This window comes from Sphaerodactylus townsendi, linkage group LG04 (assembly GCF_021028975.2).
Source record: "Sphaerodactylus townsendi isolate TG3544 linkage group LG04, MPM_Stown_v2.3, whole genome shotgun sequence".
Taxonomy (NCBI): Eukaryota; Metazoa; Chordata; class Lepidosauria; order Squamata; family Sphaerodactylidae; genus Sphaerodactylus; species Sphaerodactylus townsendi.
The window spans coordinates 73,918,602-73,940,661 of NC_059428.1; the positions used below are offsets into that span (position 1 = coordinate 73,918,602).

General features: G+C 48.4%; 1 protein-coding gene across 5 annotated transcripts in view; it reads left to right on the plus strand.

The window, feature by feature from the left end:
- Positions 1-13,866: 13,866 nt before the first annotated feature.
- The window catches only part of BCOR (BCL6 corepressor), a 100,055-nt gene continuing 91,861 nt past the window's right edge, over positions 13,867-22,060 (plus strand). For 4 of the 5 annotated variants that reach the window (XM_048493025.1, XM_048493023.1, XM_048493028.1 and 1 more), the window contains exon 1: positions 13,867-14,020. The gene's annotated coding sequence lies outside the window, so the exon portion shown is untranslated. The remainder of the gene's footprint in view (positions 14,021-22,060) is intronic. The other variant, XM_048493029.1, reaches the window with a different exon arrangement.

The following is a 22,060-nucleotide window of genomic DNA, read 5'->3' on the forward strand; positions in this document are numbered from 1 at the left end:
TGTAGAGTAAACCTTTGTGAGCCAGTGTCCACTCTATTAGATGCCTGTATAACCATGTATCGGACAAAATGGGCTCATGAAAGTGCATACCATAATGAACACGTTTGTCTGTAAGGTTCCACAGGACTATTTCTTCTGCTACAGGAGACTACTCTAGCCATCCCAATAATTTGAAGTCTGAAAGAACCACAGATCCACAAGAGGAAGTATGGAACCTTAAAAAAGCTTTTTAAAAGGAAACCTCTAAACATATTTTAAATTAAAATTTTATTCATATATCATATTCTTAAGCAGAAGAATTCTTAAGCAAAAAAGGAGCTCAGTGTACCATTGCAACAAGAATATGTTGCTTGTAGAAACTTTAAAACCAACAAATATATTTGTGGAATAAGCTTTCATGTACATATGTTTCATAAGAGTATTCCTCTGGTCCATATTTCTTCTTTTCCTCCACCCTGGGAGACCCAAATTCTCTTGGACCCTTCCCCTTTTCCTGGCTCAGCTTCTTCCATTTGTTCCATTGCCTGAAACAGTTACAGTTCCATCCTACCTACTTTACTGGATCCAGAGCAAGAGGAATAAGCATACTATGAATACTAGTCAACATTTGTATATGCTCCACAGCTTAGCTTGTGGAAGAATTTGGTAGTGTGCATTCTGGTTGCCAACCAACTGCAGCACTAATTTCCTGGATCTAGTAAAATAATCCCTGCAGGCCTGAGACCGGCTGTAGGAGGCACTACAACAACCAGCAGGTACAATTAAGAACTGGCTGAGCACCCTATGGTAATCCAGAGAATGAACAAATGATAGGCCAATGGACTGCCTGTGTGCACTGGAAATGCACAAGATTCCTGTTTTGTTTAATTTAATATCCATTATAATTTCTTCCTTGTTAAATTCAGTGTCAGAAAAAAGAAAACTCATTCTGCAAACTGGTTCAAATTAATGTAACTTATGCTAAGCAAACTAGTTAATATGATATATTGAATTGAAGCTAGTCATACAGTCATTCAGCATGGCACGATGGTGTAGACTCTGCAGCTGCTGCCCAAACCAGCATGTGAGTTTCTACTTGTTCTCAGAATGCTAACCTCAGTTGCTGAAAGAAAGGTGCATTTACTTTTACCAAGCATGTACTACTAGCCTAGCTTTTATTCCCAGCAGTGGGTTGTCCCAGATGCAGTTTTTTGGGCTACATTATAAACACATCAATGGAAAATTCACTGCTGTCTAAAGGGGAATGCTTTTTTTAAAGGAAGCAACCCATGACATATTAAGAAAGTTTGCTTGAAAGTCAGTTCTACTCATTTCACTGGGAACATTTCTTCCTAATCAATGAACTGAAATATTTCTGCCAATGCATCTTCACAATTCATCAGCAGACTAAAGTGGTACCGCAAATGAATATAATGTTACATTTAGAAGTGTTTCTGTTGCAGTTGTTCATGAGTCTTTAGCTAAACATGGAAATACTGGAGCACCAAACCATAGGATCACTCTTGAAACCTGGTCATTGCTGTGCTTTAAAAATGTGACATAAAGGCAGTTCTAAAACTGATTTGGCTGTAGACATTTAACAATTAAAATGAGAAGTACAAACTTCAAGGACAAACAGCAATATTCATATTCTTAAAAAAAACTTTATGACTTAGATTCCACCTAGAATTTCAATGCTGATCTCCGAAGCTATTATTGGGGGCCCAGCCCCCTGGAACAACACTGGGGAGACACTTTGACCTCCTGCAGGATTGGAGGGCAGAAAGCAAAAAAATCTCCCTCCTTCCATGTTGGCAGGTTTGACATCCATGTCTTTTGAGGACTGTAACCACTGGAGTGAAGGGTGGAGTTCCACAGAGGACTGCTGTCTTTTTGCCTTCTCTAAATCGTCCCTTCCTGCTTGAAAAAAAATCTAGTAGTCTTGTTTGCAGGAAGTGAAAAATAATGTAGGCAGTATTCTGCCCAATCACTCAGAATGAAATTTGCTGCCAGTGTTCTGATTAATCTGATCAATCAATCAACCAAGGTGATTTGCACACATCTGGCTGTTGCTAAATATCATTATAATGTTGTCTATTAAAATGTTGTTGTTGTTGTTTTAAGTCTGCTTAGGCTTTTGCTGTTTTGTTCAACTTACTCCCCCTCCCTCTGGTATAATATATCTGGATATGGAACTGTATTTCTTTAGGAACCCTAAAGACCAATGTCTCAGCTAATCACAATAACCCTTCCCAGGTTTCTAGCTTTCTCCTTTCCTTTTATTCATGCTGTGGATCACTCTCTTCTGCTCTCCCTTCCCCCCTTTTTTGCTGTCAAGTCACAGCTGACTGATGAGGTGGTTTGCCACTGCCTGCTTCCCCGTCATGACCTTGGTATTCCTTGATGTCTCCCATCCAAATACTAGTCAGGACTGACCCTGCTTGGTTTCCAAGATCTGAACCTGGGCTATCCTAGTTAGGGTCTCCTTTCCCTCATCTCTCATTATTTGATCAATTGTTCAGTAAATCATTGGTGCCTTCTTTCCTAGGACTCCCTATTTCTTTCCATTTTTTCCTCTAGCTCCTCTGCTCCCATTCTTCCCATTCTTCATTTTCTTACTTCCTTTCGTGCTATCTCTTCCCATTTTCTTCCTCATTCCTGAATATTGCATTGCATTAATTTGTCATCTGAGTAGCACACCTAATAACAACAAAAAGGTCAAGAGGGCTCTGATTCTCCACCTCCATGTAATATTGGAACAGACCAACAAAATAGTCCCAGAGATTGCACCTCTTTATACTAAAAACATATTGAACAACAATTTCTGGTCAGTTGCATTTAGTGTAGCAACTTTACCCTGAAACTTTTTAAACAGATAAGGTGGTTCCCCTCATCCTTTCTAATGCAAGGTAAACATTATGATGGAAAACAAGGACGACACGTGCATGAGCATGAGCAGACACACACAGCCTTTCTTGTTGTTGAATAAAAATAATCCATAAATCAAGATTACAGTTAATTATACATTGATTTCAGGGGATATATCAGTAACACAAAAAGCTACCAAAAATTAAATTTTAGACTTTACTTGAATTGAAGGTCAAAGAAAGTCCACACATTGCCCTACAGTATCTTTCTAATCATGGAATTTAAACCTTCTAAAGCGCTGGACTCTGCTTAGAATTGCAATTCAGATTAGGCCTATTTAGTTGCAATTCAGATTAGGCCTGATAAAGGACAGGGAGGAAGTATAATTTATGAAAGTAATTTCTACCTTTTCACCTTCAGAGGAATTAATGGTTTGAGAAAACTGGGAGGGGTGGTCCTGCACCTTATTTTACATGTCCAAAAGGCCCTTTTAATGCTCCCTAATGAGAACGAATCATTTTGGGAAACTTCAGGTCAAAGAGGACAGCATCACCAATTTTTCCATAATTGTTGGATTTCAGCACAGGCAGCCCAATCCAGAGCCTTAGGCAGCTGGGGGTGGTTTCACAGCAGCACCACTCCACTGCCTCCAGAAGTCTTTTTGTGCCACAGGGAGGTAAAATACAAAACCCCCTCCCCACTGCCAAAAAGTCCTCCATTGAGCTCAATGAGCTTATGCTACCCAAAAGGGTGATGTGAGCCCATGCCCCGGGCAGCCTCATATCCAGAGGCAAAACTGGAGCAGAAACTGACTGAAACCAGCTCCACCCCCGGCCATGCCTCTGGAACAGCCCCCCAACCAGTGGATTTGCCCCTCTGCTGAAATAAGTGCCTTGGGGAGGGCATTTCCACTCATGTAGGTCCACTCCACCTCCTGAGGGGGATTCCACCCCCCACCCCTGCCCACCTTAATATCTGGGGTAAAGGTGCAGGTTTACAGACTTTTTCCCAGACCACCTTGGAGGCCACAGAAGGGGATTTTGAGATGCAGTAACTATAAAAATAACCCAGGCCTCCTGTGACAAAAAGAATTAAAAATAGACCTGCTTCGCTAGCTGTTTCCATCTGTAGAGCAGTCAGCGTCTGATAGTAAGAATTCTGGTCATTAGTCAGGGAACGGCCTTGCTTGTGAGTCCAAAAATTGCAAGAAATATATGTTTAGGGCTACTGCCTTTGTGAAAAAAGGGAGTATTTTTGTTGTTAATGGAAGGGCTAAATTATAAAGATAGCTTTTAAAGAAGTAAAGAAAAAGGCTCCGGGGGAGAAATTTTTTTTTTCTGTTACAAGGATATGCAATATAAGAAAACCTGCAAACAGCTGACTGGGGATTCTGTCCTTTTCAGTAGGAATACTCCAAACAAATAAGGCTTGAGGATCAAGTCAGGAATCCGTGCTGTTTAAGTTCAATAAATTAAAACTGCAAGTTGCTTCTAAGTAATTTCTGATCTGGATGGCCCAGGCTAGCCAGATCTTTACAGATCTCAGAAGCTAAGCAGGGTCAGCTCTGTCTAGTGCAGGGGTAGGAAACCTGTGGCTCGAGAGCCTCATGCGGCTCTTCTGCCCTTGCACTGTGGCTCCACGAGCAGAGCCGCCAGCCCCATCCTTGCCCGCCCTGCAGGTAGCAGGGCAGGCGCACCAACTGCCCACGATCGGCTGGGCCGTGCCGTGGGCTTCCCCTCTCACCCGCCCCGTTGGAGCGGGGTGGGTGCTTTCCCGGAGGCCCAGGCCCCATCCTTGCCTGCCCTGCAGGCAGCAGGGCGAACGCATCCATGTGCTTCTCAGAATGAGTGGAGTAAAAGGTCGAAAGGTCGAAAAAACCCCAATATATATAGTGTTATCTTTATTTTAAATGTCAAAAATTATTTGCGGCTCCAAGTGTTTTCCCGTGGAAAACGGGTCCAAATGGCTCTTTGAGTTTTAAAGGTTCCCGACCCCTGGTCTAGTGCTTGGATGAGAGACCATCCAGAGATGCTACACAGAGACAGGCAGTAGCAAACCACCTCTTAGTCTCTCACCTTAAAACCCTAAGGGGTTGCCATGACTTAGTTGCGACTTGACAGTGCTTTCCTTTGCTAACTGCTGATCATACCAAGCAAAGGAAAATGGACAACTAAATTTTGCTGACAGTTTAGGTTGTAGTTCACCTGCTCTGCAAGAGATCACCAAATGTTGGGGCACAATACTTCACAGTCAGTGGTTTGAGAAAAGAAATGCAGTGCAAGTCTAAGGCTCATTCTGCACAGCATATTTATAATGAGTTGCAATAGTTATAAATTAATTTGTTTTCCAAAGGGAAAATGAGTTCATTTATAACAGATTGCAACTCATTATAAATATGCTGTGCAGAATGAGCCTAAGCCTGGACAGCTAAGAAAGGAATGTATTTTGAATTTAGAGGATTTTATTCTATTGATAGTGTTTTTAGGATCATGAATTTTAAACATGTGAAAAAACCCATAGGTAAAGCAGGTAATCTACTGAGCAATGAATTGCTAATAAATTTAAGACAACTACAATGTTACACATCTCAAATTTTTAAACAGTAGATAAGTCATCTTTATCGCACCCAGTACTATGTTTTCTGGTGTCTTGAATTTAAAAGTGACTTTGCTCTGGAAAACCCATTGTTTGTCTCTTGTACCATCAAGTTGCTTTTAACTTTTGGTGACCCTAAGAATTAATGACCTCCAGAATGTCATATCATTAACAACCTTGCTTAGGTCTTACAAACTGAAGATCTTGGTCTTCTTGATTGAGTCAATCCATCTCTTATTTGCTCTTTTTCTTTTCCTGCCGCTGTCAACTTTTCCTAGCATTATTGTCTTTTCCAGTGAACCTTATCTTCTCATAATGTGACCAAAGTATGACAGCCTCAGTTTGATCATTTTTGCTTCTAGGAACAGTTCAGGCTTAATTTTATCTACTTATTTGTCTATTTGGCAGTCCACAGTTTCATGCAACACCAAATTTCAAGTAAATCAGCTTTCTTCCTGTCAGAATTCTTTATTGTGCTATTTCTACCTATGAATACTCATGAGGAATACTATAGTATGAATTATCTTGATCTTGGTCACCAGGCACACATACTTACATTTAAGGAACTTTACTAGCTTCTTCGTGGCTGCTCTTCCCAGTCCCAGAATCATTTTGATTTCTTGGTTACAGTTTCCCTTTTGGTTAATGATGGAGTCAAGGAATAGAAAATCGTGAACAATGGAAACTGAACAAACTCCATTTTATAATGGTCAGTCTTAATGTTGTGTCATTCTTCATAAGATATTGCTTTAATCTCCTTGATATTGTACTGCAATTTTGCTTTGGCACGCTTTGCTTTAACCTTCATCAGGAGCGGCGGTAGACCTGGGTGGGCCAGGCTAGACTGATTTCATCAAGTTTCAGAAGCTAAGCTGGGTCAGCTCTGTTAGTATTTGGGTAGGAGACCACCAAGTAATGTCATTATGCAGAGGAAGGCAATCGCAAACCATCTCTATTAATCTCTCGCTTTGAAAACTCTACCGGAGTTGCTGCAAGTTGGTTACAATTTTTTGGCACATTGCAACACATAATGTGGCTTTATCTGCATAGATCAAATTGTTAAAGTTCCTTCCACAAATTTTCACTCCACTTTCATCTACATCTAAATCTGACCCCTTTGCCAACTGGAAACAATCACCTCTTGTCCAGAGCCTATTGCACATCAAAACAGCCAGCTGTTGTGGGACACCCCCTTTCTTTTAAAACCAACCATAGGTTTCCATGATCAGCATATTAAAAAAAAACCAGTTATTTTCTTCTGGAAAGTCCATTCGTCTGTGGAAAATGTGATGGTTTCAGAAACCCATTTTTTCTATACTGCACAGATATTTGTCAACCAGATACTGTAAATCCCGGAGCAAATGGTTTTGCAGAGAACTGAATTGGATTCTAATGGAAACTGCCATCAAATGGCAGCCAACAGTGGACTTATGGCAGTGTTGGCGAACCTATGGCACGGGTGCCAGAGGTGGCACTCAGAGCCCTCTCTGTGGGCATGCGCAAACAGAGTCGCCCCCCACCCATCTAGGCTGGCCTGGGCCACTGTGCTCAATTATTAGCATGAAACTGAGACCTAGTTTTGGGGAGGCAGTGTAGGTAACTTTGTTAAGCGCTGTTAAACCCCACTGATTTTCATGTGAAGAACTAAAGCACAATCCTTTACCTGGGAGTAAGCTCAGTTGCTGGTAATGGGGCTTCCTTCTGAGTAAACTCTCCTAGGATCATGATTCACCCATTGGAAGAGTTGCACGGTTGCTTCAAAGCAAAGCCACCGACTACCACCAAGCTTACTCCCAAGTAACGCACGCCTTGGAGCCAACTGTTTTCTCTAAACTAAAACCTCAGTATTCAGGTTAAATTGCCATGTTGCCACTTTGCGATAAATAAGTGGGTTTTGGGTTGCAATTTGGGCACTCGGTCTCAAAAAGATTCACCATCACTGACTTGCAGGGTTTTCAAGGCAAGAGACTAGCGGATATGGTTTGGGTTGCTTGCATCCATGTAGCAAATGAGAAATGTGTTTTCTACTAGGAATGAGGAGATGAGTCATAAAGGAGGACGCTTGTGGCAGGACAAGATAAGACCGCTGGATGTCTAGCCTGAAGGGCAAGGCTTGTATCAGATTGCACTATTGACCATGCTTAATAGGCTAATGCATATTAACTTCTCATCCTGCTCTGATGACAAACTGTATTATAATGAACATACAGGAAGAATATGGAAGGGGGCCACATATTAAGGCGGAACATGTAAACAGGCGGACCAGAAAGTTGCACCCTTAGCCAAAGAGGAAACAGAGAGGGTGAGGCAAATTTGGGAGAAGGGAATAAACATGGTATGAATATACTGTTTCAGCGGAGTCTGCTCATGTGGGGATGGCTCCCCTTTGCAAATAAAGCGACTTAAAACTCTCTTCTGCTGTCTTGATATTTGGTCAAGAAATATTGGGCACCACACAATGACATCAGGCTAGTTTGGGCCATCCTGACTTGGGCAATGTGGACTCTGGCAGAGCACAGTTTTTGGTTCTAAGCCACCTACAGACTTGGGAAGGCAGGGAGGACTAAATATTTTTTAAATAAATTAAGTTCTGCAAATCAATAAACGTGTGCAGAACTGACACATGCTTGCTATATGATAATCTTACTATTTGACATTTTGGGTAGATCGTTTAGAAAAAGACAATAGGAAATTCAGGCAGGCTGGAACTCAATTTCCCTCTTTTCAAATTGCTGTTAGGTGAAGGCTCAGGGTGATAAGAGAAATGAGCCGTGATAGCAGTTTGCCCTTTCCAGTAATCAAGATATGGCTGCAGTTTCCTTCTAGCATGCATTAGGTATGTGGACTAGAAACTTGCCTTTTTGAAAAATAAAAGCTCTGACGTTCCCAGAGTTTCACATATCAGATTACAAGATGAAAAGCAAATAACCCCACAGGGACAAGAGAAACTGTCTCATAATCTGGCTGAGATTTCAGGGTTGCTATTGCTGTTTAATTTTTTTGAAAAGGGTTCCAAGCCTATGCAAATAGGCCCGGCAGCTTTGCCGCGCTAACAGACAGGCACGGGCAATATCTCCAATTTATTTCATTCGTTCAGAATCACGACTGTAACCTGAGGTACCTAGCCGAAGAAGAAGAAGAAACGTTCTAACGTAGCGTTTTTTAATTCTCCATTTTGACTTCCAAAGAATCCCGCCCTATGTAGGGCAACAGCGCGAGCCGGATCGGAGAGCATTGCTTTAAGGCGCCGGCCTGCACCAGGCAGCAGCCCGCCTTATGTCAGACAAACGTTCGCCTCCTCAGCCCCCTCCTCGCCCTTAATCCCATCAAGGAGCGGGAGAGATTCCTTCCTCCCTTGGCTACCTTTGCATGCTTGTAGGGCAGCCTGATCACGTGCCTTCTCTCTGTTTGTCTGGCCTTGGAGACTCCAGTCTGCGCGTGGAGCCGGAGCTGGCTTCCCTATTGACATTCTGCCTGCCCTGGGCCAAAGCGAGGGGCCGAGCGGAGCTCCGTCGCTCCTGTAGCATTTGCTCTGCAGCTCTCCACCGGCCCCCTTTCCTCCCCCTGCCTGGGGAGACGTGGGAAGAAGGAGTTCGCCGAGCACAGACAAGCGAGCTGCGTGCCGAACAAATGCGCCCGAGGGTGTCTTTCGGTGACGGAGCAGAACCTCTTAAACGAGAGGTTTCCGTTCACAAGACTCCGCTTGCCCGGTTCCTGGCCTCGCCACCAGAAAAGTCAACCAAACCGAGGCCGCCCGCCTGCGTGCCTGGCCCTGGGAAAGTGCGGGCGAGCAGCGCTTGGCTCGGTTGCTAAGTGCTGAGAAGTGGAAGGTTTCTGCTTGCAGCCCCAGCCAAGCCGGTGGTCTGTTTGCCAGGCAGTGTTTACTCGGCGCGCCTGCACAAATGCGCTCCCTGTTTACTAGGCAGAGCTGGCCCGGAGGCTTTCAGCTTTGCAAGGCCAGCCAGGAGAAATGGCGGCGGCGGCGGGTCCTCTAGGTTGACGGCATTTCCCGCCGGCGGGGGCACATATGACATCACGCCCTTTTGCGCCAGATTAATTCACTCGGAAAGTGTTCCGTTCCCCCATTTCTGGCCTCTAATTATTCCCCATAGACAGACAGTGGGGGATAAATGCCACGAGCTTAGGACTATTCCACAGTCCTGATAGTGACTGCAAAGCGGTGGGGACAAGAAGTTGGGAGGTGGGGGGGGGGGGCGTATTCGGGGAAGGTGCCTCAGGTCACAAACTCGGCCCTGCAGTGCTTGGGGTGGGGCGGAGAGGGCTTGTGTTGACTGCAAATGAGGGTAAGTCTGCTCAGAGGCATTTGATGCAGGAAGATGAGTAGCGGGCGGCCTTGTCTGTGATCATCACACTTTGTCCAAGTGTCGTCCTAAAACAGACTTTGCTGTTGTTGTTTTTCCTGAAGAACTATAAAAACTTCTCTCTCTTTTTTTGGATCGGAGGTAAAGACGCTAAAAACAAAAGTGACTTTCCGGTAACGAGTGGAAAAGCCCAACCGACCTCCTCTGTCCTCCTTCTACTCATACCGGCCAGTTCTGACCCCTGACATAGGAAAAAAGCATTTTGGGGTCTTCCAGCAGGGCCTCTAGTCCAGCGCGTCAATTTCAACACAAGGGGCTCAACCTTGCATAGAAGCTACTTCAGAATCAGGCACAGCCGGATTCTCTCTGGCCTTGGACTGCAGCACGAGTTCCACCCAGGGTAGTGGCGGAGAGGACCGGCCCGCGCCCTCCGATGCCGGGGATTTCACAAGGCCGCGCTGCGCTGCGCCTCGCCACGTCCCGCTCCCCCGATGCGAGTCTGGGCACGTTGGCCGAGTTCGCCCGGACTGACTTCCTCATCAGCGTGCCGAGGATCTCCGCCTTCGTTGCCAAATGAGCAGGCTTCGGAAATGCGTTTTGATTATAAGGTGCCAGAAAGCGTAATTAATATTTGGTGGCAGCCCTTTAAACCCCGAGGGCTCCTTCGTCAAAGCAAAAACAGACGCAAGACAGAAACAGCCTCCTCCGCCGAACTAACCGCCCCCCCCCCCCCAGCCGCAACACCCCGTCGCTTAGGTGCCGAGGCCCCAGGGAAACTCTCGGCACCTTTTAAAATAGGCGAAAGATGGTCTGGCAAAACTCCTCCAGCAGCTCCACTGTAATCGGATTAACTCCACCGCATTTAAAGAGGAAAGTTCCCGGTGCTTGCTTGCCTTTAGAAACTCAGACAAAGGTCTAAAAGGCAAGGCCCGGGGGCCGACCCCCGGGGGCAAGTGTGTGTTCATATGCAATCTGGAGCCAGATAGATTGATAACGAGCACAAAAAGAGGCGCCGCCCGGTATTTCCACGTCCAAAACAACCAGTTTACACCTCATACTCGTGACGCGGGGGAGGGGGGAGATCATCCAAAGGGGAATTTGTAGCTCGAAAGCAGGCCTCTCCAAGATAGCGGTGCACCTCCTGCAGCCGAGTCGAACGACTTCCCAAAACTTCAAGCCTGTGATTTCACGCGCTTTGCCCTTTCCCTTACAAAACAACATGTTTGGGGATTGCAACCTATAGGGGCTTTGGAGAGGATTCTTCTGGAGAAATCAGGTTAAAATTACATTTGCACTCTTGAGCTGCAGATTTCTTCGACTAACGCGGTTCCCATTAAGTTGTTCTGGAGGTGACAGAGGGCTGCCTAGACTGCCAAGGGTGACTTGGCAGCAGAAATCCGTGGCACCGCTCATGAGCAGGGAGGAGAGTTTCTGACTGCCCCTCCCCCACCCCAGCCATTTCGTGCGCGCAAACAGAAGACAGGCACATGTTAACGTTTAGCGATGGTGCATGAACAGCCTCACTCAGGCGGCCCCGAAGCGCGTCAGGTCAGCATCTCGCTGGCCGATTCTGTCGCAGGACTCTTGGTTGTCTTGGTTTGGCAAGCAGAAAGAGCAGGACAGGGGAGATTCCTGTTAACTAACAACCAGATGTAGCCCCGGCCAGGAAATCTCTTTTCTCCGAGAGGGAGTGTGTGCGTCCTTCACACATAACAAAAGCACATCGCAGGTTTACGATCCAAAGGCAGCACTTGGAAGAAAGTTAATGGAAATGGTGTAAAGACCCAGATAGAATAGCACGCCTAGGATTTAATCCCATGCAACATTTTTTGATTAATTTGGTGTCGATCTGGGTGAAATTTTCTAGGCAACAACACGACACTAACTTTGCATTTCCCATCCCCAAAGGGAAATGTCTGCTGCTCTTTTTCAAGTAGATTGCTAGGAAGGCTGGCAGCCCAGGCGAGGCTCTGGCAATGCAATTATTTTTACATCCCCACCCCACCCCACCCCACCCGCTGCACTCCAGCAGATTTACAATCTCATGTTTACTCGTGTATGTGTGTATGGGGGTGGGGGGAGCCGGACCTTATTGGCGGCTTCTCCACTTTTCTTGCTCTTTTCACCGAGGATAAGGAGAGTCCACAAGGCCCAGCTACTCTGCCTATGCAACGCCAGGGAGTGCAATTAACAGGCACTAAAATAGGCGATCACCGCACTGAATTTAATTTGCAGACTTAACAACGACGACAACAACAACAACTTGTCGGGGCAAAGGTACACCGGAGCGGGTGATTTCTGGCGGCACAGGCAGGGAAGGTAATTTGGAATCGATTCAAAGGGCTTCCGGTTTTCCTTTCCGTGACCAAATTTCCAGTCAGTTAAACTTCTCCAGCGGCTGCGACATCTGCAAGCAGCTATCGGCTGAGCCCCGCTCTCCTTTCGGTGCAGCCCGGCCCTCCTCCCCCTGTCCCTGAATAAAGGTGCTGGGGGGGTGGGAGGAGGGAGGGAAGAGCAACACCAGACAAGCAAAGAGCAAGGGATGGGGGGAGAGAGCTGACAGCCCGTGAACTCGTCAAAGCCCCGATTCGCTGCCCCACTGGGCCAGGGGGCCTGGACTGGAGCCGGGACCTTATGGGTGGCATAGAAAGGACTTGGATCGCAGCCAAGAGTTTAGCCGAGACTTTCTGCAGGAGGAACTTCTGCTGGGATTAAAACACTCTGAGCTGGAGTGAGCAGGTCTGCAGTCGACCGAGGGGTCACCCCGCGCAGGCCAACCTCTGCGGAAAGGAGACTTCCCTGCGTCCCGCCGCCCTCCGGTCTGCGGGGGGGGGGCTCTCTGGCTGAGGCGGGGTTCAAACTCTTGCCTGCTTCCCTGGAGTCGCCCCGCGACACCCACCTTCCCCCAAGATTAGCCTTTCCGCCCTGGGGCTTTGGAGGCGGAGGGCGGAATTTGAAAGGCACCGGTGGGGGGGAGGGGGGAAGCCGCCACGGAACTTTTCCAGTCGCCCTTCAGGCTTGGCCGCCCCTCCCCCTCCCGGGTGAGCTGCTTCCTGCGGGGAAGAAAAGTTCACGGCCCGGATGAACCAAAAGGCATTGGGGGGGGGGAGGGAGGAGGCAGGGACCCACCGGGCTGGTCTGTTTGGGCGTCCGGCCGCACCAGGGGAGCCTCGAAGCTGCCAAGGTGGAGGTGGAGGAGCCACGCGGGAGGGAGGCCGAGGCAGCGCCATCTTTTCATGTCTCTCGACAGGGACGGCGTCTGCTCGCTGCCGCCCGGGCCCAGCGCTTCTGCGCCTCCCAGCCGCCCCGGGGGCAGGATAGCAGCCCAAGCGCGGGCCCGCCGGAGATCCGGCCGCCCAGAACAGCTTAAGGCCGGCTCGCGAAGGGACCGGTTCGCAGCTTCTCCCCCCACCCCCAGACTCCCCGCTCGACCCCTGACAGTCCTCGCCTCAGGCGAGAGGTGGGGGGCAGACCGGAGCCTTGGAGGCCCCCGAAGGGCTCGGAGAGGCCTGGGCCCAGCAGCTGACTGCTGGGGGGGGGGGTGGCCTAGCCGGGGGCGAAGGGGCAGTGGCCCCGGGACCCACTCTCCGGGTGCTGGTGCTGCTGCACGGGATCCGCTGCCCGCTGGCGCCGTACTACTGCCGGGCATTTGGCAGCACCGCAACCGGCTCGCCGAGCTCCTGCCCTGTGTTTTGGCAGAGAAGCCGGAGCGCGGGGGAAGCGGGCACTGAGCCCGCTGGCAGCCGCGGCGCCCGGGGAAACCGAGCCTCGCCTCGCCTCGCTCGCTTAATCGGGCCGCTCCGGCTCACACAAGGCAGCCGGCTGCGCTGTGGAAGGAGCGGGAGAGGGAGCGGGAGCTGCGCGGGCGGGCGGGCGAGGGGGGATTTGCTGGGTGGTTGGCTGCGCTTCGGGAGGGGGTGGGGGAGGGAGGTTGGCTGCGCCTGGTAATGAGGGATTGGAGGGAGAGGGGAGGGCCGTCTGCCATTAGGGATGGGAAATCGGAGGGGGTGGGGTGGAGGGGCCGGAGGATTTTCCCCCTCAAACGGGGAGGGCTCTTCATCCCGGAGAGGCAGGAGGCGTGCCTTCTGTTTCTAATAAAGGAAGCGACTTTTCTTGAAGGAAGGTGCTGCGTGGTGTGTGTGTCTGTGTCTCTCTGTGTGTGTGTGTAAAACGACGGAGGTGTTAGATGCCTGGCCAAGGAGCAGCGTGTGTTCTCGTGAAGGGTCTTAGAAATGAAAAGGTTGGCTACACCTACGGTGAGAGAAGGGGGAGGGAAGGAGGATTTGAATGCGGTTTTAAAGGGGAGGTTGAAAGCGGTTGCCCCAGGGAAGGTGGGATTTGCTGCTGATTGTTGGCTGCCCCTGGTGGAAAGGGATTAATAGTTTGCAGGTTCGCGTTGGCTGCTCTTGGGAAGAGGGGATTTCAAGGCAGATTTTGGCTGCCCCCGTAATACCGCCTGCCCAATGAATTTTAACTGCCTGCCCCAGGGGAGCGAGATTGGCTTGGGATCATGTGTTTTCGGGGTAGGGGGTGCTGCTGGCTCCGGGGGGGGGGGAGGAGGGCAGCCACCGACGGAGAGAAGGCTTGCCACCAGCTTGCTAGAGGGGACTGGATGCACGTTGTGTATATGTGGGGGGAGAGGGGTGTGGGGAGGTCTCGGGCTCGGAATTTGAGCAGGGCTGTCTCCTGTTTCTAATAAAGGAGCCGGCTTTTTATTGACGGATAAACGCAGGCAACCAAAGTCGTGTGGGCTGCAGCCGCCGAAGTTCGCTGGCTGCCAAGACGAAAACGTTTCGCGGTGCTTTGCAAACGGGCGGTCGGGCAGAAGCTGGGCGACCGTGGTGGAGGCACCGGCACCCTCCCTGGCCCCCACACAGACAAGTCAGGCCCGGGCCGACATCCGCAAGAGGTCGGGAGAGATGAGGCCAGCCCCTTCCCTCCTAACGGTTCCGGTGTTGGGGGATTGCCAATTTTTCTTTGACTGGAGGGGAACTCAGGGGATGACTAATCGTGCGCCAGGCTCGGATTTACAAGGACTTTCTTTTCTCGTCACTAACAGTTGCTGGCCCCACTTGCTCCAAGAAAGGAGCTGCCACGGTCGGCTTTGGAGAAGGCGGAGACGGATCTCGGGTGTCCTTCACGGGAAATTCCCCGTAATCACTCAAGAGAACAGCACGGGTGGGGGAGGGAGAAGATGTGCGCTGAAACCTCGTGCAGCCATCCCAGGCACACTTAGGGGGCAGCAAGAAGCCTCCTGGACTCCCCATGGGGCTGATTTCCGAGTAAGGGTCTGCCCTTTAGAATCTCTGGCTATGCGCCATACAAAGTAAGCTTCAGAGTAGCCTTCTTAGACCTTTTAGATTGAAGTTCTCGAATTGCTCCCCACCCCACCCCCTCACTCCGTTAATTGGAACGGAGGGCTTACTTCCAAGTAGGCATGTTTACTATCACAGAGTAACAACTCAGTCTTTCCAGACCTCTGTATGTAGTCCATAGAACTGATATTTAATCCATAGAACTGATATTCAAGCGAGTCTCTTGGGGGAGGGGGCGCGACAGTGTTGCCTACAGATCACAGCTGTGGAAGTCCAGGTGGTTTGGGCAAAAGCAGTTGCCGTAGCAGCAGCCTCTGGTCTGAACTTGACAGATTGTTTTTAAGTGTCAAAAACACGCTGCAGAAACCTGGTAGCTTTCTGATCCAGCCCTTATGTCTATAACACTTTTTATTGCGTGGACAGTTGCTTAACTCTTCACATGGTTATAAAGATCTGACACAACCTTGGCTGTGGTTGTGTGATTCTCCTTGAGTCTCAGCAAGAATGTGAACTGGAGATGGGTCTTCAGACGGACCCTGAGTCGCTTGGAGACCAACGAGCAATAGCTCTGAGAGGGCTGAGTGGCACAGGCAGGGCAGCATTGGGCGAGTCCCGACTCTCAGCTGAGATGAACGGCTGCAGAAGATGAGGTCAGGTCAGGTGACAGGAAAGCTCTGCCCGGGGTGCTTCATCTGCCAGGGGTGCTCCACACAGGCAAGTCATCGCTTGACGCTGCTGTCACTCAGTGACCAACTTGCCTGTGAGAGCCCAGCCTTTTTTCTGTCAGCCTGACAGCCTCAAGATCAGCCTCCAGATCCAGCTGCTTTTTTTCCCCTTCAAAGAAAGGAGAGCCCCGTAAGGGCTGCCCATTTAAATTAGTGACTTTAAGCCCCCTGGCCTGATACACCTGGGGATCAGAGGGGTGTGATACACTGAAGCTAGGCTTAGGAGTGATGTCTTCTTAGATTCCTTGTGTCAGTTAAATAGAAAGGCATTCTTTGTGGTGTTGATGCCACAGAGTGCTGTGCAGCCTCAGCTGGGTCTCCTGGGATGTCAATGGGAGCAGTGCAGGATGTTCTGATCTTTTGGGGTGCAGCAGGCCTTAAGTGGGAAGAAAGCAATGCCTGCTTGTCTCAAAAATTTCCATTGAGAGGAGGATGAGACTGGGGAAGGGGCCAGGGTTTATGAGGTGTTGTCTCCTGTCTAAAACAGCCGAGACCTTGTGGGAGACTTAGGTTGACTCTCCCATGTGACTTTGAGGGTATTACTGGTGTAGTTTCCAGAAAAGGACACTCCCCATTTCTTCATAGCTGCTCTAGAAATGTGAACATACATCTTTGTGTTTCTGGAATCAGGACCCCGGATTAACAAATCTTTGTAACTTATTACTTTCTGCTGAGCCATTAGGACTTGCAATAGGTTGTGGACAAAAGGAAATGATACAGTTTTCTTTTTTGCTGACTTAGCTGATTCATGGCCACCTTATAGAGTTTTTAAGGCAGAAGTGGTTTGTCATTGCCAGACTTCCCAGAGCAACCATAGTATTCCTTGAAAGTCCCCCATCCAAGCATTAGCCAGCAGGGTCAGGGCTGAGAGAGAGTGATGGCAGGGTGGGACTTCAAATCTAGGTTCCTAGTTCCTAGTCTGACCTCTTAGCCATTAAGAGCACCTTCCTTATGAGGACAGGCTGCAGCGTTTGGGACTCTTTAGTTTGGAGAGGAGACGTCTGGCAATGCGTGATTGGTGTTTGGAATATGCTGCCACAGGAAGTGGTGATGGCCACTAACCTGGATAGCTTTGAAAGGGGCTTGAACAGATTTATGGAATAGAAGTCAATCTATGGCTACCAATCTTGATCCTCCTTGATCTGAGATTGCAAATGCCTTAGCAGACCAGATGCTCAGGAGCAGCAGCAGCAGCTGCATCAGAAGGCCATTGCTTTCACATCCTGCATGTGAGCTCCCAAAGGCATCTGGTGGGCCCCTGCTAGTAGCAGAGTGCTGGACTAGATCCAGTGGGGTCTTTCTTATATTCTTAGAACAGGCTGGTTCTCCCAGTTTGGCTTGGCTAGGATTAATCAGAGTAGATGAAATTTTAGGTCAATCTTATTGTATGCAAAGTTTTGAAATTCACAAAATTAGGGCATCTTTTAGCAGACCTAGCCCACTGCTTGGTTAATAAGTGAACCAGTCAAAATTCAAGGGATTCCCTTTTTTTTTCTATTGTGGACTGAAAAGATACAAACCCAGTCTTTAAATTTAGTCCCCTTTCCAAATCAAAACACAGTTTCCCAGATGTAAATCTGGTTTATTTGTTAGCCTTTCAGAGAGCTATCAGGTTGCCACCTTTGTGTTTCATTTCCCTTGCTTGTAAGTCGTTGAGAAGGTATGCAGCATTCAAAAATGCCCCTTCATCCCTTTTGCATTGTATGCCACCAAAAAATGGCATTCACATGTGATTCACAAGTTTCAGGGTTTTCGAAAGGTGTTGGTGTCATTTGTGGATTACTGTGGTATAACTGAAAGGAGCACAGAGGCTGGAGAGTGTCTTTGTTTGAAGCACTCAAACTGATCTTCAGAGTTTTTTTTGTTTTATTATTCCTCTAACCCCACCCCCTAAACCCACAGACTGTTTTTAAAATGTGTGATTATTTTTCTAAAGGAAGAAGGAAATGCTCCCCTCACCCCCTCCCTGCCATTGGCCTCTTACTCTCCAGCCCTGTTCTAACAACCCACGTTGTCATTTCCTTCGTGCTCAGGCAGGCCAGAAAACGTGCAGTTGCCGCCTGAGCTCTGCAGCTTGAATGGGAAATCCAGTTGTTAATGCAGGTTGGCTGCAAACTCAGTGGAGCTGCCTTTCCAGCCAGCTCATCCATGCTGCCTTTACTGTTCCAAAGGGAGTCGGTGATAGCGACCTCAAAACAATCACAGTGTTTGCTCCCAAGAACTCCCTGCAGCTGAAGGATTGCTCCCTTTCCCAGCAAAAGGTGGCAGAGAGTTTATTCACTGTCGATATCCAGTAATTAAAACAAAAGCAGTGGTGGCAGAAAGAAGCCTTTTGGAGCCAGATAGCGCTCCCCTTTCATATTGTTCAGACTGTGAAGCCCTCTATTCAGAAAAAGGGAACAATGGTTGCACTTGGGGCCTAGTTCCCACAGGTCATAAACCTGTGCCTGTGTAGTATCACTTCAGAGTTCAGGTAGACACTCTCACGACTGGCCACATGTTCCTCCATACAAAAGTAAAACAAACCCCTGAATCCCAAAAGCTAATAGTTAAGGCCCAGACTTCTATCCTGCCTTGTCCTTGACATACTAATTTGCTACTTGCAGGGTCTGTTTGAGAAGTTACATCCAATCAAGAGAAACTCTGGGCCTTGTCTGGGGTTTCCTCCATACCTGTGGTGAGTTTGCATATTGCCATGGTTCCCAGAGTGATCTCCCTCTGTTCCTAAGGGCATTGGTAACAATGCTATACTCAAATGTAATCCAGGCAACAGCAGAGCAAGGACCAGGTGTGGTTACCCATTGGTGATGGAGAAAGGAGGTTCTGCAAGAATTCAATGGCAGGCAGGCTATTCCTTGCATGTTGCTGACGACACTGAAGACAGGCTTCCGATCATGCTCTGGTGCTAGCCAACCCCTGTTTACTATGATACAGAGAAACACACCTTGGAATCAATGGTTTGAGAGACCCCTGACCTTTAGGGAGAAGATGAGAGTAAAAGGCTTCAGTCTGGAATTTACTCCACTCCCTTCAAATATCGTTTTCTTAATCTGAAAAGTAAATCCTGATTGTAATCTTAGTAGGAAGGAAGTCTCACTGGGGTTGGTGTGATTTACTTTCCAGTTAAACATCGTAAGGTTCACTGTGACTTTGGTGATACTCTTATGAAGCTGAGATATTGTGCGATATTGTGACTGCCAGAGTCAGCAGTGTAGAGGCTCTTCTTCTAGGAGACCTGATGTTCAGTTTTTGCTGTTTTTTTCATTAGTAGGTTTTGGATATTATGATGGCTGCTGTTGGTTGCGGTCACTGAATCCAGCTCAGGGGTAGAGGAGCAAGACTGAGGTGTGAGAATGTGACATTATAGAGCCCCCTTTAATCTCTCTAAGATAGCTCTTGCCCTCCCCTGCCCCCCTTTTTGGCTCCCCTGCAGGGCTCTGCATCGCAGCTGCATCTTCCTGTGAGCAGAAATGGACAGGCTTGCAGACAGTAGCCCTTTCAGAGCCTGTCACCAGTGATTGTTGATTGGTTGTCAGAGTAGCTCCACGCTAATGGGCTCTCCCCACCATGTCACTGGCTTCCCTTTCCCTGCTGCACCCCAGACAGGCAGGAGCAGAATGAGAGTCATCTGCTGTGCTGGAAATAACTGCTCTTGGCGAGTCCCCTTGAATACACTCCCCAGATTTCCAAGCCCTGCTTACAAAACAATCAAAATGGCCGAATTGGCACTGGCTGTAGTGGGTCCTTGCCATCAGCTGCTGCTGATCCTTCTTCCTTGAATAGAACTTTGTTCCTTGAGGAAAGCTGGCTCCTCTTTCCACTTAAGGAACTTGCTACCTGGTTGAGTCTGAAGAACAGGGAAGATAAGATTTAGGCACAGTTTTAGGACTAACTAGGTTAGTAGACCTGTCTCTCTAGGCCAAGAACTCTTTTTCAGGCAGATTTCCTGAGAAAAGGGTAATAGGAATGTTTAGCAGGAGGGTTCCATTCTTCAAATGATGCATCCCATCTCAAATGTCACAATCTGGTTTTGCATGCAATTTTGTATGACTTTAGCAAGGATGTGAATGCCCTGATGTGACCATAAACTTACTTCTGGAGAACCCAAATTCAAGTTGTCTTGTTCTGCAATCCTTTACACATTATTTGGGAGAAACCTTGGCGCCTTCCACACATGCATATTAATGCACTTTCAATTCACTTTCAATGCACTTGGGAGCCGAATTTTACTGTGCAGAATAGCAAAATCCACTTTTGAACAATTGTGAAAGTGGATTGAAAGTGCATTATTCTGCATGTGCGGAAGGGGCCCTTGTGGAACTGGAACATTTTCTTGCAGGATATAGCTACTAGGCCTTTTTGGGGGGGAGGTTAGTACTGTAAACACTGTATAGCAAAATCCTACACAGTAGGTGTTCATAGAATTGTTGATTTGATCTTCCATATTCCACATAGAGACGTTTTGCTCTAGCTAGCCTAAGTGCTGTTCTGATATGCTGTTTTTCCATGCTGAGAATCCTTTGTCGGGGCTGAGGGGACTGAGTGCATTCGGTCACATGAGCCCTCTATTGCTGTCAGAAGTGGTATAGTTGGGGCAGTTTTGCCGTCTAGGCTTAGAAGATACCCGTAGCTATTTGCTTGTTAGCACCTTTCCACCCTTTGAGAGGCTGTGTCTACCTCCCAGAGAGAAAATGGTCACTTCCTCTATAGGAGGGAGCAGAGGAGGCCTCTGCAATAACTTCACATGACCAAACTGAACAGGAGCCAGGAAGAAAGCAGGAAATATATTTGTGCATCTGTACATTAGAAGGAGGAGCCCACAGCTCCTTAGCATCCTTTGCAGAATGACAAGGCCTTTTGCTTTCTTCCCTAAAACATAACCTACCTCTGAGGCAGGGATCCCAAACCCAGCAGTTACCAGTGCAGAACTAGGGAGGGGTGGTTAATACTGAGAAATCCCCACTTTGTTTGGCTCAACATAATAAACAGTAAATTCTACAAATTATACATTTGAATCATAGTGTATCTTATAAAAATACAAACACTTGGGCAGAAGCAGGATGTACAAGATTTTTTAAAAATTTGCCCCTCTAAAAGTAGCAAGTGAGACCTGTGGGCTTGCTTTCAGTTATCAACCACTGTGTGTCAAGTGTCTGACAAAATCTGGGACATGTTGTGTCCTGTCTAATGACTGCACAGGAGTACACTGTTTGTGCCAAAGCAGAAAACAGTTGTTTGCAAATAGTGATAGTTTAAAGAGGTCCACCCAATCCTAACCTGTTTGCTCAAAAGCAGGTCCCCTTGATTTCCAAGTAAGTTTGTTTAGGCTTGCGGCCCAAATGTGGCTTTCCAAAATGGAACATGATCCTTGTTAAAACTTGGCAACTGCAGCTGGGTGAACTGTTTTCGGAGGCTGGTGTTGCAATGTCAGAAAGGAGGTTTCTATTAGCAGAGGTTTTCATCATGCCGTAGCAAAAGCCACGCGTTATTCCACCATCCAAGAGAAAGCGATATACACTGGCCCAGAAAAGGTACTGAATCCTAGCGCAGATTTCCCCAGGCCATCAGGCAAGGTGGCATCACAACAAATCCTTCACTTTGCTGTCTTTTGTTTTCCCGCTTGTGAAATCAGGCGTGCAAGAGTGGCCGGGCCCTCCGCATCAGGCCGAGTCAAGGTGGCCTTGTTTTGTTATTCAGATTTCCGCGCTGCCCTTAAACCGAGCGCTCAGGAAGCGGCAGCAACGGCTTGATTTAAGGCACACTCGAGCCATTTAGAGCTCAGGATAGCGCTGGGTTATTTATAGGCTTTCTCCTTGCCGCTGTGCGCCGCCGTCGTATCCGAGCAGAGCGCTAATGAATTTAATCCCGGCGACACCCTTAGGAAGGAGGAAAGGACTGAGTCACGGACGGAGGTTGCTCAGGCCCAGGCCCTCTGGATTGATTACGTGCCTCGCCGGGCCCCCAGCCTGCCCCTCCGCCGGGCCTGGCTGCCTGCAAAAGGGGCCGCCGTGCAGAGTTCAGGAATTAAGAGCCGGGTGAAGCCGTCGCCTTGCCGGCTCCGAGGAGGAAGGAGGCTTACCCCCCTCCCCCCACCCCGCTCCCCAGTCCTTCTGGCTGGCCCTGAGGAGCGACCGTGGCTGCAGGAGGTTGTTAAGAGACTGAGCGTCTCGGCAGCAGCAGTTGTTGGCCTGAATCCCCCCTCCCCCCACGCCCCCCTCCCCCGCTTTGGATAAGCCCCGTCCGCCGAAGAGCCCGG